General features: G+C 38.5%; 1 protein-coding gene and 1 long non-coding RNA gene across 3 annotated transcripts in view; both read left to right on the plus strand.

Annotated features, from left to right (window-relative positions):
- The window catches only part of LOC149142127 (uncharacterized), a 169,734-nt gene that overhangs the window by 47,559 nt on the left and 108,429 nt on the right, over positions 1 to 13,746 (plus strand). The window lies entirely within an intron of this gene.
- Positions 5,159 to 8,919, plus strand: LOC149142128 (uncharacterized). Its single transcript, XR_016265235.1, has 2 exons — positions 5,159 to 7,246; positions 8,023 to 8,919. It is a non-coding gene; the product is annotated as an uncharacterized LOC149142128 (long non-coding RNA).

Here is a 13,746-nt window from a genome sequence, read left to right on the forward strand (position 1 = left end):
TACCGCCCACTAAGCCTACCGAATAAGCTCTACCTACCAACCATGAGAAAGATATGAGAAAGATATAGGTGTGACGATTGAGAAAGCTTGGGTGCGATAGTAGTTTGACTGGATTCGAGGGAGATGGAAATGGATACGATGGATAAATAGTCCACGTTGGTGCACCTGATCCGATAGTTGTTGGGTTCTCCGTTCCGACCGATAGGAAGGAAGAAGCCCCTGCTGTTTCAAAGTACTATTGCCATTGACCAAGTACGATTGATGGGAGAGATGAGATATGCTTGGAATGGTTTAGAAACATAGATTCTCTAAGGGTTAGAGGAGTCCTACCTCGGCAATAGGAGGAATATAGTAGTTTGACCGAGATAATGAGACGGATGCCGCTAGCGATAAGGACATAATGTTCCCAAGCTCCCTACGGTACTGACTGATCCCACCAACCTTAAGAATATGCCCATCTGCTCTTGTTCTCTCTGTTTGTTCTCCAGTTGCTGGTAATGTTTCCCTTCGTAGCTAGGCGAACCCAATCCCCGCCTGCCGGTATAGGCGATGGTTTAGGAGATGGAGGAAGATTGCTCAGTAGGTTAGTGAGAGTGCTTTCACCAAGTTGCATAGCCGGCTACTAGGGAGTGAGTGTAGCTGACTTCAATGGGGGCGATCTCCAGCTTTTCCGTACGCCTTGCTTGCTTGGCTTGGGGAGAGAGAATTGTATCCGTCACTCGACCGGAGAGGGAGAGGGCTATTAAGGAGATATGCTTTCAATCTCAGGAAATGCAGAAAATGTCTCTGTCTTTTTCATAGGCAAGTGGGGACCTCATGCATAGACGTAGATCCTGAATTATTGCTATTGGGTTGAGGCAGTTATGGAGTCACTCTGGAGGGTCGGTGCCTATTGAATGGAGTCATTGAGTAGGCGGGCCAAGTGCTTGATGCAGTTGATAATGTCTTGGTGAAGCATATACAATGGCTACCAAGTTCCAGAGTTTGCTTTACCGCTGGGCGAGCGACGAGATCAATATCATAGTCATTTTTCATCCATATCATACAAATTGAGAGGGAACGATGGAGGGAGAAGCTAGAATTCGTTCAGATATTGATTGGTCCTAGTTCGACATGGGGTATTTACGCGTCATTGGTTCCCTTCATATATGTGTTGATCTTTCCATCAGCTACATCCTATCTGACCCTACCTTTGGACCCGTATCCTGTTCGTACACGATCAACAGAGGTTCAACAACATAAAAACCCTATTCCTTTAGGGTTTGCTGTTAGTTTCTAAATTATATATTGAAACCCGATCTTTAGGGTTTTGTGAATTAGGGTTTCTGAACAAAACTTTTATAATAATTATAGTAAGATCCTGTGAATAAATCCCTAGGTGTATGTTCGTATGTTTGATCGAAACCCTAGCTCAGTGAAAATTGTTGTATATCTAACCTTGATGTATTAATGTTTGTGTCCTAGGTTTACCTAGTAGATATTGTTAGTGCATAGTTATGAAATCCTAGATATAAGTATACTTAATTGTTTATCCTCATGTTTTGATTTGTAAAATCTAGGGTTTGTAACAAAACCTTCGTAGAGATTGATATTCTAGTAGATAATGATACTGTTTTCATGAATTTGCTTTGATAATAAAATTTAGGGTTTGCAACAAACCCTAGTAGAGTCTGTCATACAATTCTGAAAGTAATATTAAAGTCTTAGATCTATAGTACTATGATTGGATTGTAATTTGATTGAATTGTTGATATCTAAGATTTTGTGTCTCGATGATAAAATCTAGGGGTTTGGGACAACACCCTAGCTAGAAATTGAAGTTTAGTATGTAAAATATGTGTCTCTTATCGATTATGAACCTAACTAGGCTTAGGTATTTGGTGTCAAAAGTTTGAATGTTTGAATGCTTCCATTATAGTAATATGATTTAGTTAACTTCATGCTTTCCTATATCTGTACTTTGTTGTACTTGCTATTAAGGTTTTGCAGGTACATAATCTTCAAGATGATGAAGATGTTCATATGACAATAATCAACATGATGAAGGAAGTTATATGAATGATGATGATCAAGATGACCTTGATGCCATCAGAAAGAATGAAGTCGTGAAAGGTTCTCCGATGTTATAGAAGAAGGAAGTGGTTGATTTCCCTAAGTTAAGAGGGAGAAAGGGTATATCTCCCCAGTTGAGAGGGAGGGCATATTATGACAGTGAATACCTTGAAGTAAGAATAAATGAAAGTAGTTCAAGATAAATGTTCATTGCAAGACTTGGGAAGTACTGAGGTTGTATTAGGTGTTGCTGAAGAAATAAAAGAATAAAAAGCTCCGATAAAATGTATATGGATAATTTGATGATGATATAAGTGGCATCAGGATGATTAAAGACCCTTAAGGCTTGTGTTTACTTGTATATATATATATATATATATATATATATATATATATATATATATATATATATATATATATATATATATATATATATATATATATATATATGTATAAGTAAAGTTTATATATATATATATGTGTGTGTGTGTGTGTATATATGTATATATATATATATATATATATATATATATATATATATATATATATATATATATATATGAAAGTTTATTATTGATTGGGGTTGTGTTAGTATAGGTAAATCTCTCCGTAAGAAGGTTGAACATTTTGGAAGCATGCTTGGACAAGTGGATATATCTGGTTTAGTTTATAAGAGAGATGAAGCATTTAATGGCAGGATGCTTGGGAAGACATCTGGCCGACCTATGTGTTTGATGTCTAGATGTGTTGGTCATGGAGCTTTGACCTTGGATATGCACCTAGATCCCTAGGTTGGTGGTAGAGCTTAAAAGCCGGATGGTACCTAGAGTTGGCTAAAGTTTGAGTCCCCTTATTCCCACCCGGATAGAATACCCTGGTCAGGTTTCTAGTCCGCAACACTGAGTGTGTTAAAACTTTTCGTAGTTTATTTTGAGATCTTCCATGCACCTCTATATATATATATATATATATGTAATTATGAATATCTTCCTAGTTAAGAGGGAGTGTTGAAGAATGTAACTAGTGTCGGTCTTCATAATTGTATTTAAGTCATGATGTAATATATTTGTCAAAAGAAAGAAAAATAAATTTTATTATTAAAGAAATTGACTTATTAAAGCATGGGTTTCATGTTTGGGTCAATTGTTTATAGGCCAAAGGCTCCATTGCAGGCTTCTAGTTTTTATGTCAAGTGTCCTTATCCATGCCATAATGTAAAAGAACCTTCTTGGGCTTCATTTGTCAAAGAAGAAATTTATTTTAATATAAAATAGGTCAATTAGGCCTCCTCCACCAAGTTGGCCTCAAATTGAACAAGTCAGCCTAACTATGGGGCAGAAACTCCTATATAAAGACAACTCCTCTACCTCATTTGGAGCACTCACTCACCAAGTTCATTCTGCAACTTCTGGGCAAGAAAAATGTGCAAAATTCAAGGGACAAGAAGGAGGTCATTATCTTGCAAAAGAAACTGAAATTTCTCTCTCCTATCCCACACGTGCGAAGTTCTGGAGTGTTGCAGGGGGCCAAAATTCTGCAAAAGCTGGGAGGCGGTAAATCTGAAGCTGGGCCGAAATTCTGGTGAAGTTGGGGCTGAAATTTCTGGGTTGATGTTGGGCTGTAGCTGTTGGACAAAAAGAGACTATTGAAGGTTGTTGTATCTTATTGGAAGGCTGACTTGGTGGAGGAGGAAGGTCTAAGGTCTTGGCCTATCTCATTTTGAATCTACTGAAGGAAGAGTTTTTTGACTGGTTTTTCCCCTATAGAGGGGTTTTAGCCTTGGCAGAGTGCCTACATCTGGTGTACTTGATCTTCATGTTTTGCTTTTGGTAATTGCTTGATAAAACTAAGATAAAATAATAACATAAGAAAGATAATAAGAACTCAAAGATATCACAAGTAATTATCAACAAGAGAAAATCTTTCTGCCTTTCTGATTTTCTAACAGTAAGGGCCATTATTTACAACAAACTATTTAATACTATCAGTCCCGCGTCACAATCTTGTTTTTAGCTTAAATATTTATCTGTTGTTGGGTCACTATGATCCACCTTTTAGTGTTTAATCCATTCTTTAAAGGCTTCTTGGCAATTACAGTGTAGAAATGACTGTCTCTTTCTGAGTAATGCAAGGTTGGTAAGTTGAATTCCAAGATTTTACACTATTTCTGCAATCGTTTCATGTGTGCTTCTGCTTCAAAAAGGAAACTGTTTATTTTTTTCCATCATGCTAACCTCATTTCAGATAATTTGCTTGGCATGTTTAACCCTAATTTGAAGTAACAAAATCTTTTACATAGTAATGTTATGAATTTTTGGTTGTATAGTTCTTATAATCAAATGCTTGTCATGCCTTCTAACCTGTCAATGTACCGTTAGATAGTTGTGATGATTTTTAGTAGCAAGATACAGTTCAAATAGTTGTTTGGTAAAGCTGTACATACTTGTCCTTCGACATATTGCAGCAATTGTTACTTGTAATTTCACATTTCATAGATTAACAGATGAAGTTGTGTAATTGCAAAAATAGAGAAATGATCAAAGGAACCTGCTGCTGTACTAATTACTATGAAATATTGGAATTTATGTGCACTTTGCAAAGCTAAACTATAGGGGATGAAAACTGATAAATATGCTATTTAAGAGCTTTTACATTTTACCTATGTTCCAGCAAGATTCTGGGTTGGGGGAGCACGGGAGTGGGGAGACACACAAGGGGGATGTTGGGGTCCCTAGCATAGGGGTTCCTGTCTCTAAACTTTTAAAATATAAAAATAATAATGATAAAATCCCAACAATAACAATTTATCCCATGCAAATTCTTCATCATGCAATCCAGTGGAAATCCTATAATCCTGCAAATCCTGAAATTCTGAAAACCATCAAGTCTGCTGAATTCTGAATGGGATATGAAATTCTACTTTCTTGATATGAAGTCTAATGAGGTTGTAACCACTCTCAAACATCCTGAAACAGTTAATAGTAATGTTAAAAATTATTACTATAAGAATTTAATATTACCATTAATCACTAAGGTCCTTGACTTCTCAAATCTCTAACCCTTGTTTTGTTTTCTATCTTCATGGGTTGTTGACAAAAAATCTTGGGGGGGGGATTGCCTAGGCACCCCCCTTCTGGGGGAGAGGGGTGCCTAGACGCCCCCCTTTTGGGGAAATGTATCCCCCCACATTGGGGAAACATTTCCCCAAGTTTCCTCCAAAGGGGGATGTGGGGAAATGTTTCCCCATGCATCTACCCCTTCCCTGGAGCATGGGAAACATGGGGGCTGCCCTGCTGCCCTAGGGGACGCATCTCCATGGAACACTGCATGTACTATTATTAGGTGCCAAAGAAGATTTTTTGAACCAACCAGTAGGCATTATTCCATGAGAAAGCAAAAATTGTTGAATGTCTATCTAAAGTTGGATTCATTACTGTACAAATATTTGGTAATGGTGATCATATGCTTTTTTGTTGTTGGTAAAGTGCTTCTAGAAACATGACCTGAGAGACTGCACTGCATAACACTGACTTTCTTTGGCCTAGATGCTTTATTTTGCCAAATTACCCAGGGATCTGCATTAAGAATAATCTCTTTTAACATGCCAATTGTGTGGGCGAGATCACCCTGAGAAGGAATCCTAGTGGATGGCTTACCACTGCATCAACCACACCAGTGAACCAAGGCCCATTGGCAGCATGAGTTTATTTGGATTAATGTGGAATTGAAATATTAATTTACTGGTTTTTAAATGTTATCTAAAATATGGTTCATCTGTGCAAAAATTGGTTACGAACTATATTTGCCTTTTCTGAGGGTTTATTTTCATTAAAATTTTATTGCAATTTTTTGTGACTATTTTGGAATGCGTTAGAGGATCCTACTAGTACGAATATGTCCTTTCCAAGTATGTAGGCTTCTTTTTTTATCAAGTTAATGCTGCACATGAAACCTGTCAAACTTGGCCAACTTAAATCGCTGGAAATACTGATTCTTTCTTCTGTTTTTAAGGGTTATTTTATTGACACTGAATTTATATTAGCTAGGTTAACTAGTTCTATGATCTATCCTAGAGATGTTTTTCTCCTCGCGTATCATTGTGTAAGGCTGGGAAATTATTTTGTCAAAGATAAAATTAGGTAAGTAGTCTGCATTCACCAAGTTTTTGTCTGCATCACTCTTTGAGGCTTTCTGTTTAATATGATTGCAACATATGTGCTTCTCTTGTCTTGTCTTCATAATCTATATCCAAAATTCTTGATACCAAGGTGACTTCTGAAGTATATGTTGTACATGCTTTGTGTTCAACAAACTTCGTTCTTTTGACTTCTTGATTTTCTTAAAATGTTCAGCTCTTTCCTATTCCATTGCTTTCAAAGTTCGTTTGTAGTAATTCCATCCATTATAGTATTATAGAGCTCAACAGATGCACTTTCTTTATTACCAGAAGATAGTTAAGAACATGCGTTTCCTCTCTTCCTCATTCATTGTACATCTATAGCTTCTTCTTATCGATACTGATTTTTGTTTATCTCATGTATGTGGTTTTTTGTTTCCATTTGCAAATTCTTTGCAGCAAAATTTAGTGGGTTATGGAAGTTCAACTTATGCTTGCAGGATTCAATTAGACATTGCATCGAGCCTATTTGTACTGCATTAGCAAGACTCCTTTTGGATGTGGCTCACTGACACACTAATAACGTTATTTTTCCTTTGGGTGACAAAATGTTGTGTGATCCTTTTCCAGGGTCTATCTTACACTAATGGAAAGTCAAGATGTGAATGGTGTGATTTACAAAGTTAATTGAAATTTGAACATCAATCTAACAAGCCAATAACAGTTGTCGCAGATATAATCTGTAGTTTTCCTTTTAGCCATGATCAAACTGCATTTACACCACAAGATATATACATAGTCCCAGAGTTCCGTTTCTTCACCTGAAGGGAGAGTTTGATGGACAAGTTCTGACACCATTATTAAATCAGTGCAATACAATTGAGAAAAATGTGCAACTCCACTGATGGTGTTATAAAGAGGACAAAATCAGCCATCGAGAAATGGAAAGAAATTGCAACTCAGTACCAAAAGAATGGCCTTGATTGCAATATTACTCAGTGCTGGGACAGGTGGGAAGAAATTCTAGCAGACTACAGGAAGATGAAGCATTCTGAAGCAAGGGTTCTGTCTTCTCTGGTTTGTTGCTTGCCTTGTCAAACTATCAATAGCTACTAGTGATTTTGATTGAAACTTGAAACCACCTGGAACGGGAAATACGGGAAGGTTAGCTTAATGGAAAACTAGAGCTGGCTAGCCTCTTCTTCGGAATATCCAATTCCCTTGCGTGGTCGGTTATGATTTGGCTGCTATTTGTGGCAGTTTTGGTTGGTTTGTGGCTATCACAACGATAGTTTCATATTGTTTGCTTCTTCCAGTTTGTGCTTTGTTTCAAAGCTTGTGTAATTTCAATTTTTTTCACGTATAACTTTGTGTTGTTGCATAGCTGCATGTTTCTATGACATGTATCAGCTTGCAATGGTTCTATCTTCTCTGTTTTGTTGCTTGCCTTACCAAACTATCAATAGCTACTAGTGATTTTGATTGAAACTTGAAACCATCTGGAACGGGACATATTTAGGGAAAATCTGAAACTGCCGTGTTTTTCTCCCTTTAAAAGCTCAACTTCAACTCAACCCTTATCTAAGTTTCACACTATAATATTTCAAACCTTCTGAAACATGGTTAAGTACTAGATCTCATATGTTACAATACCTGTCAAAGTGAGTTCTTTATTATCAGAGATCAGTTCAGAATTGCTTGTTCTCCAAATGTTGGCTATTTTCATGTCCGAAGTTTCTTCTTCACATAGATAATTTACTTTGGCAAGAGTGGATGGGTATCTGCAGCAATAACTTATGTGCTTGTGCAATAGATCTTCAATGGTTTATACATCTTTACCTTTGTGGTTGCAGGATTTGTTGAGTCAATGTATTCAACTTTCCTGTGCTAGACATACAAGATTCCTGTTGCAGGTGTCTCCATAACATGCCATTGAAAACATCTAGTCCTTGGGAGACAAAATGTTGGCCGAGACTTTTTCAGAGGGTCTTTGTATCCCACCAATGGGACCTGATGATCCAAATGGTGTTATTCATAAAGATGAGATTTCGGAGCAACAGGTTAATCACTCCATGGCAACTGTAGCAGATGTAATCTGTTTACCATCTAACCAGGAACCAAGGGATGTGATTCCGCATGAGGTACGGGGAAAGAGAAAGTTGTCTTCTGAACACAAGGGAAGAGTTCGGTGGACAAGTTCAGATACCCTTGTACTTGTGAATGCTAAACTAGTTGAGAAAAATATGCACTCTGCTGGTGGTGCAATAAAGAGGACGAAATCAGCCATTGAGAAATATCTGAACCACCATGCAATGAATGTGCAACGGATGATCAATGTTGAGGAGCAGAAGGTGAAAGCATGACGTGACTTGGTATCGGCATTGAATACTATTGGTCAAGCAATGTTGAAGATTTGTGAGTCCCTTGATACGAAAGGTTGATTGTCTTTCTATTCTCTTTATGCATGCATATCTGCCACTGTTTGTAATGGATGAAATAGAATTTATTCTGCAGCCTTAGCAGCGTCTTTTAATATCTCTGCTTCTGATTCATGTGCTTAAGAGCTCTGCACCCACTCAGATGCTATCGTTGCAAACAATATTAGTTCTTCGAAAATACTTATTGTAATTTTTCAGGAATTCATACCATTGTAGCTCTAACAATGTTCTCTTGAATCACTGGAGTAACCTTTATGTATTTATTTACTATTTCGTATTGCTTAAAAGGTTTCCATTGTTACCTTACATAAAGTTTTTGTATATCCACTACATACAATTACTGGCTGTAATTTTTTTCAAAGAAAATAATTTCACTCCACTCTCACACTCAAGTGAAGAACGGGGTTGGTGGTACCAATCCATCTCTTCTTCCCTAGAATTTTTGGATTGATCTTCCGCCACCTATGTGGCTGGTAACCCTGTGGGACCCGATGATCTCGAGAGTCGAGACATATGTGGGCCCAGCATGGGCATCTACTAATTGAGCTAACCTGCTAACCCTTCGGGTTAATTTACTGGATTCTATATAATATATATGATCTTGATTTTAACATCTACACAAGATCTTTCTAATATTAAAATGTTGATCTTCAATTCTTGCATTCTGGAGTTATGTCTTTATCAGTTATTTAGATATAACACGGTGATTTTAACGAGTTACACATTATTGCTTCAGCAATATTTCAGTTACATACACGTTGGTGCTTCTGTGGAATAAGTTACATGATTAGCATGTGTTATCATTCTCTGCATTGTCTGGAATTGTTATGATGCTGATCTTTTCTTATTTTTCAGGATCATCGTAGTTTACGGGACTGTAAATATGGTTTACATACACGTTGGTGCTTCTGTGGAATAAGTTACATGATTAGCATGTGTTATCATTCTCTGCATTGTCTGGAATTGTTATGATGCTGATCTTTTCTTACTTTTCAGGATCATCGTAGTTTACGGGAATGTAAATATGGTTTGCATAAAAGCTTTCTCCAGGCTAGTATTAGTACTATAACGTTTACATGGTCACCAAGGGGTGAATGTTTCCAGGTATATTATCCAAGTAATTTTTACTTGGTTATTCATGCCTCAATGCATAGACATAAATGATTTGTCATTCAAACTTCTATTGACAGACATTGGAATTTTCTTAGTCATCGTCTTTTTCTTCTTCTTCTTTTTGGGTTTAATTCAATGTTCGAGGCATCAAATTTTAATCAAAGCAAGGAAAAGAGATTTTTAAAAATTATTTTTAAAAAATATTAATTTTCTTGTATGACAAAAGAGAAAAGAAAATAAAAGAAAAAAGTCAAAGGAATTTTAAAATACAAATATCTATAATGTTAATAATATTAGGTCTCTGGTTCAAACTTTATGGGGAGGGGCTGAGGATGGAAGCCACTTTGTATAAATTGAACTATTTTAAAGGGTGTCCAGGGTTGACCGAGTCTCACACAATCCTAGTGATAGCATCTCGCTGTGGATTTATCATTTTTCTTCATCTAATAAACAGGCTGGCCTCAGCGTAGTCACCCAAAAAAATGATGCAAAGAATCCCCATCTAACAAGGAGTGCACAAAGCAATCACCACTCCCCATCTAACAAGGAGTGCACAAAGCAATCACCACCCATCAAGGGAAACTAGGAAAAATGGAAAACCCTTTGACAGAAGGAAAAGGAAAAACTTTGAGATTATACAAACACTCATGACAAGATTACATTGTCTTCGGGATAGTGAAACAAACTAAGACCAAGTGAAATGAACTACTTTCAAAAGCAGGGGAATTTGTAGCACTGTCAAAAATGATGTCATTACCGATACCGTATGAGATGTCATCTGAAGTGTGGGCCAAGTGGAGGAGGCAGAGCTATCCCCGAAGGCATTAGCGTACTACTACTCCGAAGAGAATCAGAGAAGCAGAATATTCCATAGCATCCACACCAAATATCTATTCGTAGAAATAAAAGATATTGATTCCGTCCTTAATCAAAACTTTTGCAGTTGTCTTCAGTGCGACTTTTTGGAGTTTTCAGTGCCGGAATCCGGCAGAAAAATAAACTAGTTTTTTGATTGTATATATGGATTCCAACACCCTGAAAAACCCCTAGGGCACTTCTATTATGTAGGGGTTACCCATAAAACTTGTGATTTCAATATATTCTTGCCGGATTTTAGAGAAATTAGACCAGAAAAATTCACGGGAAAAGCTTCCAAAAAGTCGCACTAAAGACAACTCGAAAACTTTTCACCAAATATCTATTCGTAGAAATAAAGGATATTTATTCCGTCCTTATAACTTTTTCAAATTGGGTATAGGAAGGCCCGAGGGGGCCTTGGTTGAATTGGATAATTTGAATGTTGTTTCTTTCTTTTATTATTATTATTATTTTTTTCTGAAAGAATTGGCAACTAAGCGGGTTTCTTTTCACGTGACTCAAGTTAGGATGGTAACAATGTAAAGATGACTCTTTGTTATTATTAGAGTCATCTTTAATGTTAATTTTGTAAAATCTTTAATATTTTTTTGTTTGTTTTTTGTTTTGTAAGCTTGGTAGATCATTCCATTTTCATTAATAAATAAGCAAGTTACAACCACATAAAACAGTGTAGGTGGCCTCAACTTGCCCATTGGGAAACAAAGTTTGTTGGTCACCTAACCGCATGATAAGCCATCAAGTAGCAAAAAATAATAAGTCTTTCTACCCAAGCTATGTAAGTTTGTATATCATGTCCATGTCCATACTCTATTTTCCTGTAAACATATATGACTTCAAACTGAAACGTAAAAGCTATTCGCATAAGTACTAATAAAAAATGAAAATCAACAAACATTCTAAACATCTTGCTCGGCAAAGGTGGATTCGACCAGAGCCAGATCATTGGCATTGGAACCAGGCAGCCCTGTCTGTGAGAATAGACAAGGGAAGTGTTTCTCCATGTGGCCGAGGCGTCCATCTTGTTTTTGCATTTGGAATTGTAGCTTCTGGAAATCCTGTTTGTAACTAGGAAAGTCCTGTACAACTGTCGCCATGCTCACTGAAATTTGCTCCATGGCCTTGTCCATGAGACTTTTCATAATCCAATACAAGTACAGGGTCTGCTTGAACTATGTCACTCGCCCTCGAGTATGCCCAGGGTCCGACACGAGGATGCGCCAATCCTCCATCTCTATCTTTGTCGCGTTGGCCTGGTGATTCAGGTTGGCTTCCCATTCCTCAATCAACCTTTTGATCTCCTTGTTGGTCCCCTCCCTATATGTTGTGGTTGCTTCATTAATGAGGTTGACGACTGGTTTTTTGCCTCTTCTCCCGCTTGAGGAGCTGGGCTCATCTACTTGCTCAACCACCTGAGGTCTCCTGCCTCAGCCCCTAGCCTTCAATGCTCTTGCCATCGCTACATAGTCCCGAAGCCTAGTAAAGAAATTAGAATTGACAAATCCTTGAGCAAGTGAGACAGCAAGCCCAGGAGCCCTTCGCGCCCGGGAGGGACTAACTCTCTGTGCACCTGCCATGGGAGCAAGAAACCAAAATTGACGTAAAATTAAGCTTTGTCTCTCCACCACACGCAAACCCTGCAACCATCTGAAGTCTGCCACCCCACCCAAGCATGCAATCTCTTGGCCCCCAGGCCCATTTGCATAACAACTAGAAACAAAAATCTCGAACCCCTTATGAACAACTCTCGCACCATTATGAAAATTCCCTTTCCCCAGTTGACGCACCACCACTACAATGACCTCGAGGACGCTTCGACACAAGCCATGGTTGCGGAGCCCTGAAAGCTAGCAAGCCACAAGCCCATTTGCATAGCAACCCGAAACGAAAATTCCCAACCCCTCATAACCAATTCTAGCACCATTATGATAATTCCCATGCCCCGAGTGACGCAACACCTCCTCAACGACCTTGCAGACGCTAGGGTGATGAACCACTTCAACCATGACTTCGCAGACGCTTCGACACAAGCCTTGGGTGCGAGGCCCCGAAAGCTAGCCAACCACATGCCCATTTGCATAACCCCCAGTAACCAGTATTCCGAGCCTGGCATGGCTAGCTCCAATATCATCATGACAATTCCCATACCTCGGTTGACACTGCCCCGCAACAACAACCTCACATACACTTCAACACAGAGCATGGGTGCGCAGTGCTATAAGCCAGCTAGCCAAGTCACCCCCATAATCTATAGTAAAGTAGGCTTCGAAAGTAAAACCGAAACTAATAGCACCTCAACCCCCAACCCCCCGGTCTTCGAACCAAGCTAGACAACAACACTCCCCATGGTTAACACCCCTGCCCCAGAGCCCAATTAACCCCATGCGGGAGAGGAGGATCTCACAGCTAATCAACACTGAAGTAGTTCCGGTGAGGATAAAATCCTTTTGCCAAACTACAGACGCCATACATCCCCCCTAGCCCAATTGAGCCCCTCTCGCCGACCAATTGCCCTCGTGCAGAACCCAAATACAAAACTAGACATTTGGATGCATGATGGAGGGGGGGAAAACATGTTACATACCCGATTGCCCTCGCCTGGAGCAGAAGGATCCCTCGTCGCTTCTGGAGACGCTCTGCTTCATTGTTCACATAGTCCCTTCACCGGAATCGCTGCACTACACTCGTTTAGCCGCGGAAACAACCTACAACCCTCCCACTACACTTGCCACCAGACTAAAAACTTAACAAAATACCTCTGCCACCAGACTAAAAACTTAACAAAATACCTCTGCCACCAGAGTAAAAACTTAACAAAATACCTTTGCCACCTTCCGCTGCATTGATAACCTTATACATGCATAGAGCCACCACACCCATTGCCTCGAGCGTGTGGGGGGCGGTGGCGGTCTACCTCGATGTACTTATCATTTAAACTGCCTTGATGGGGCCACCCTCCGGCTCGCACTCCGATCGAGGGGCTTTTTTATCTATTTTAAAATTGTTATGTTATTTGTAAATTAGAGAAAAATTGAAAGATTTATATCAAGATAAGTATAAAAATATTTAAATATTTTAAATTAAAATTTTAAGTATCTTATAGTTTGAATTTTTGTGGGTAATTTTTAAAATGAGATAATTTTATCCTAA

Source organism: Pinus tabuliformis, chromosome X, assembly GCF_031772625.1.
Source record: "Pinus tabuliformis cultivar Carrire ecotype Pingquan chromosome X, CPIR1, whole genome shotgun sequence".
Taxonomy (NCBI): Eukaryota; Viridiplantae; Streptophyta; class Pinopsida; order Pinales; family Pinaceae; genus Pinus; species Pinus tabuliformis.